The sequence below is a fragment of the Oncorhynchus nerka genome, linkage group LG16 (genome assembly GCF_034236695.1).
Source record: "Oncorhynchus nerka isolate Pitt River linkage group LG16, Oner_Uvic_2.0, whole genome shotgun sequence".
Taxonomy (NCBI): Eukaryota; Metazoa; Chordata; class Actinopteri; order Salmoniformes; family Salmonidae; genus Oncorhynchus; species Oncorhynchus nerka.
In genome coordinates, this window is record NC_088411.1 from 275,236 (window position 1) to 281,176 (window position 5,941).

General features: G+C 39.5%; 1 long non-coding RNA gene across 2 annotated transcripts; it reads left to right on the plus strand.

Annotated features, from left to right (window-relative positions):
- Window positions 1-111: 111 nt before the first annotated feature.
- LOC115144523 (uncharacterized) lies at window positions 112-5,847 on the plus strand. Of its 2 annotated transcripts, XR_003865824.2 has the most exons (4): window positions 112-2,420; window positions 2,940-3,666; window positions 3,889-4,278; window positions 5,572-5,847. It is a non-coding gene; the product is annotated as an uncharacterized LOC115144523 (long non-coding RNA). The 2 variants fall into 2 exon arrangements; XR_010459275.1 differs by having other exon boundaries at window positions 112-3,666.
- Window positions 5,848-5,941: the final 94 nt, after the last annotated feature.

Here is a 5,941-nt window from a genome sequence, read left to right on the forward strand (position 1 = left end):
TCTGTCATTTGCGCGCAGGGAAATATATCATGAGCATAGAGAAGAAAAATACATGTTTACAACACAGCTTTGTATAACCAAAACATACACCGCATCTCCTCAACGAACACGAGTAAAAGGTGAAAGCACGTTCAAAAATGTCAACACCTCACCTGATTGGTCAGAAGAAAAAGTCCTGTCCACCAGAGCTCATGTCTTTCCTTCGGTGCTTGCTTGCAGATTTTTGTTTTTAACTGCTGAACTTTTGACACAGGTTAGTCGCAAAATGTGTGCCAAAACTATTGAGTGCACAGATTCGACATCGGCAAATGTAGTTTTGATTCACAGAAGAAGATTCACCAGTCGCAAGTTTACTCAATGAGTTGTATTCATTCTGAAATGTAGTTGCGTGCTTGCAAATCTTATTTAATTTATTCACATATCAACTTACATGTTTGCAAGTGTTGTATTTATTCACACATCACGCTAAACTCAGTCTACAGGTGCAACTCATACTTTACATGATTGTATAATGAAGTCAATATTTTACCTCCATAGAACTTTCCATCATTACTCTGTTGGGGAGAAACTGTTGATGCTACGTGTAGGCTGGTACACACGCGCAGCCTTCATCATACAAGGACAAGACACGCACTAAGAGCAGAGCAAGTGCATCAAAATAGATGTTTAGCATCATCTGGTGGTCAAAAGTTGCAATGCACGTCTTCAATTAATAGTTTTTCTAATTACACGGTTCTATAGCCGACCAGTTGATATATAGCTCAGTGTTCTATATGATTGATTATGTTTAAGCTACTACAGTGTTTGACTGAGAATGTAACAATAACCTATCTCGAAGCAGAATTATATATTGTTGTTGAGTGGTGAATTAATTGGTTGATTTTTGGGGGTGATCTAGTCATATACTCTCCTATTCATGTATAACATTCTGGGTGATTTTTTTTGTTGCTAACTTATTCACTGGACACGTCTGTTTATTATAGGCTGTTTATTATAGACTGCATTATATGGTTTATCGTTAAATACTGTATTATAAGCAAGTGCCTTCGGCTTGTGCAAGAGGTGTCACTACAGTCCCTGGTTCGAATCCAGGCTGGATCACATCCGGCCGTGATTGGGAGTCCCATAGGGCAGCGCACAATTGGCCCAGCGTTGTCCGGGTTTGGCTGGGGTACGCCGTCATTGTAAATAAGAATTTGTTCTTAATAACTGACTTGCCTAGTTAAATAAAGCTTAAATAAAATGTTTTAAAAATTTTAAACTCTTGCATCCAGCTCGCACACAGGTGCATATCCCTGCCTCTTTCCACTCGCTCCCCCTCTTTCCAAATCCCCAGTCCACACACATGTTGCTTAGTAACAAGTCCAAACAACTAATGTCAAAAATTGCTGTTTGCAAAGCTGGAGTAATCCCACAGGGCTAGAGGGCCCCTAGAAAGGTTTGTGCTGGCAGATTGTGCTGCAGTGCTGGAAAAATGAACTTTTCAGTGCATGAAATGGGTGCTCTCCATACAAACTCATAGCACCACAGTTGTGAGCCATAGTAGTGGTGCAATGGGTTCACCCACACCCACCCGCAATTGCTAATAGTCCATTTGCAACCGCCCAACTATATGTGATAAAGTGAAAATCTGAGGCCGGCACCTGACCCTAACCCGCAAATATAGCAATGCGCTGTAGGCTAAAGTCAGAGTTGGCTGAACAGTTTTTTGGCAGGGGGGTTATTGTCTGGTAGGACTACAAGAACTATATTCAATAGTCAGGTTCAATGCTATCTGAGAGTCCAATTTGTTTGCAATGTACTGCAATTTAAACTGATGTATAAGATTTGAAGAGCTTATAAACTCCATAAAGAGTGTCTGAGAACTATAGGATGTGTATTGGTTGACCATGTGTGTGCATGCCATTTACAAAGGTATTATATGATTTGTCATAACCTCTCAGGTTAAATTTCTAAATAATATTGGACTATTCTGTGACAGTATTTGAATATGTCAGTGATTGTTCTTTGATTGTTTGTGTGATGGGTCAGTGGGTGGATGTTGATGTCACTATTCTTAAAAAATATATATATAAATGGTTTATTGAATCAGTTGAGACAAAAGTAAGTCGCTCTGGATAAGAGCGTCTGCTAAATGACTTAAATGTAAATGTAAATGTAAAAGAACATACCTAAATGAACAGATGGATTGACCTATCATTAGCACATTCCCAATCCAACCCACCCAATCTAGAGTTAGCTAGGCTTGTAGCCTTAAGTGTTTAAGTAGCGCCAATAGACCTACTGCTATTTCTAATTTCTTGACACCTGTTCTCACACTCATCAGATACTTTAATACCTCTCCAGAAGTTCCTGTTACACCGGTTGAATGGTTGTTGCCAGCCTCCCCCAGCAACTCACCGACAGGAGAGACCTGGGAGGTCAGCCAAACGCTACTGTAGAACACATTTAAGAGCTATTAGAACAAAGAGGGTGTGCATCCCAGGGCAGATTAGAAGGCATCACTCTTTCACTGATAGAAGTCTTCCCTGTACATTGACGCAGGTTTCTCTTCCTCCTCTTAAGCACGGTTTTGTTTATAGCTGATATGTCAAATCAAAATCAATGTTCAAAATTCTTTATAATGTGTTTGGGAGTCATACTTCCTCTACAACTTCCTCTTGTTAGAAAAAGCCTTCAACAGTTAATCCAATTTTGAATTATCCTTATTGGGGTTACTCTAACAAGTTCCTTGTTATGGGCCACTTTATGGCTGTCACACCTAGGTCTGCAAATGAGAAGAAAGGACATTATGGTGTAGGCCTTTTGTCTCCCACAGATTGAAGACACTCTAAACTAAAAAACGGAATATAATGCATGCAATAAAGCTTATTCACTCTGTTATCGTAGAACCAGGGTTACGCAATTAACCTTACGTTCTTTCTCCTTTGGTTGTGCAGTAGACTACAAGGAGCTGAACCAGTGCTTGCAGAGGTATTACCAAGGTGACACTATCACAAGCCTGCTTTTGCTGTACCCAACATGCTTCATATCATTGAGGTAGCCAAGATTAGCCAGTAACACCTTTTAATGAAACCCATAGCAATAATTATATGCAAATCTGTCAATTACTTGAATACAAGTAAAACCTCTATGGCCCATCTTGCCATTGATTAGGATAATGATATGGGATTTTCAATCATTACCATTCTTTTTGTTTCTCTTCTAGTCTTCAAGCGAGATTCTTGTGTCTCTGCTGCAGGATCTGAGAAACATGCAGGAACGGCCACACTGGCATTGTATCTTACTTCATGCAAATTTGAATCAATATATCATAGTTATATTTGTTCTGGCACTAAATTCAGAGGGTCAAGCATGTACATTCTGTTGACAGACCAACCAAAGTCATTATAGCTTGACTAAAACTTGGCCATAAACATTGTTTGACATGCTGTCTTGATGTTGTCATGGTCCCTGTCATCGTCATGCAGCGTCCTGATCGAGGCGCCCAGGGTCCTGGTGATGTTACATTACATTCCCAACAGGATGTTTCAGCAGTAGAGCTGCAAGGTGCTGAACGTGCAGCCCAGGGTGGGAGGGGCTTCAAGTAGGGACAGGCTGATGACGAGGAGGAGGACACAGAAACACTGGTCAGCACTGGGAAACCACCTCCTCAAAGCAACCAATGTGAGTCATCAATTGCAACATTGCCACTGGTGGTCAAACTATAGAGACAGACTTATCCAATCAAGTCTTGGGTTCATTGTGGGGAAGATCTAATGATAGATAGTTATCAGCCACATGCTAATTTTTAAAGAAATTAGGCCTACTATAGATTTAAATTTGGAATCCCTTATCACTGACTGAGCATTTGTTTTGGTGTCTCCATCATTTCTCTATGGGTACAAGGTTCAAAGATGCCCCCGGGCTTTGTATTGAATGAGATACCAGAGATGATAGTTCCTCCGGACGTCCTGGTCCAGCACCTGTCCAGAGGAGAACTTCTATGCCCCAAGCAGTACACTCTTACAAAAAAGGGTTCCAAAAGGGTTCTCTGGCTGTCCCCATAGGATAACCCTTTTTGGTTCCAGGTAGAACTGTTTTGGGTTCCATGTAGAACCATTTGTGGAAAGGCTTCTAAATGGAACCCAAAAGGGTTCTACCTGGAACCAAAAAATATTCAAAGGGTTCTCCTATGGGGCAGCAGAAGAACCCTTTTAGGGTTCTAGATAGCACCTTTTTTTCTAAGAGTGTACCTGCGGGCCTAACACACCCTTCGCCACATCCTCATGGACTCTGGTGAGCAGGACTTTACACACTCATCAACAAGGCTGGTTAACTCCATTTGAATTCAGTGAATTTAATAAGTTATATGAAGTTCCAGTACATTAATTAATTGAACAAATTGCCAATGAAAGTCAATGGCTCTCAGATTGTTACATGGGTCACATTACCTGATAACTTTGATACCTAAACATTACCACATGCTGTATGTTCTGTGATTGTTCAAAGGGCATGTGTTTGGAAGCGGTTTAGTGTTTGTCCCAAAGGTCAAAGGTATGGGTCTGTCAGCATGTCACATCAAACCAATGCACAAGTCTAACATTGCATGCATCATCTCACTTTTGACCTGAATGACTTTGAATGGATTCTCTGTGAATGAAGGATATTTTGATTCCGGCACAATATATTTCTGTGTACCACAGAGATTCTGAGGTTATGCTGTGCATATAATTTGGGGTTCACAGCGTACCTGTGAATACCTGTTGTTATTGTCTGAGTTCTATTATTATTATTTGACATGGTCAAATAACTCAAGCATAGATTGGTTGCACCTTGTTAAGTTTGGCATTGATATCTTAAAATATAAGGAAAGTGTTAATAATTCCCTTTTTTGACTATGTAATGCTAATGCAACCTCTTAAGGATCGGACCCTTTTTTTCAATTTCCGCCTAAAATTACATACCCAGGTCTAATTAAAATAATCATGAAAAATCTTCTCCTCATGAAAGTCAGATTCACTCCAAATTTGGACTTTGGACTCATCACAATAGTCATCACAACACTAAAGAATGTGAGAAAATAACATATGCTAATATGCTAAAATATGCTAAAAATACTTTTAAAATCTTCCCATGAAGGACCAAATTACAAATCACACGAAATGTGGAATGCAGGCACATGGTACATGTCTTAACTAAGTTTGAGAAAAGGGATTAGTCAAAGAATGTCTGAGTTATTGACAAATAAGAAATCAGATTTGACGTGTCCATTTAAACCACTGTTTATCCACTCCACAGTCGCCTATCAACTTGAAACGTGTCCTTGCTATCATGGACGTCCATAAGATGAACCACACTTAATGTGGTATTGATATTTCAAAATGCAAGGAAACTATTAACAACTAATGATTTGCATATGTGTTGCTAATGCTCAAAATCATCCCAGCTGTATTTATTTACTTCCTTGTCTTTGTCTTGTGTTCTTGTCCTTGACAAAGGCCTCTGCATGTAGACTTTTATATAAGGGTTGATTTTGTGGACACTGCCTGTTAGGATGATTCATTCACATGTTTTATATTATTTCCACAGAGCGTACTTGGCCTCCACCTGAGCACCTTCGATGTGAATTCTGACTTCTGATGTGATACAAATGGACATTTTCATGTGCTTCCTACTCAATATGTTTTCAGGGTTCATGCCTGGTTATTTGTATGTGTTATTGAGAACTGCCATTAATCTGGACTGTGTGGAACATTAAACTCAAACTAATTTTCGTTGCTCCTAAAACTATAGCTTTAAAATACACAGGGACTGCGGGATTGGTTTTGTTGTATATTGCAAATATTTAATAAATATTTAACTCAATGTGAACTGGCATTGGATGCATTTTCTTTCCTGTTAACATACTGCCACACACACCATACTCACAAGGCATGATTAAATACACACCAAACCCAAA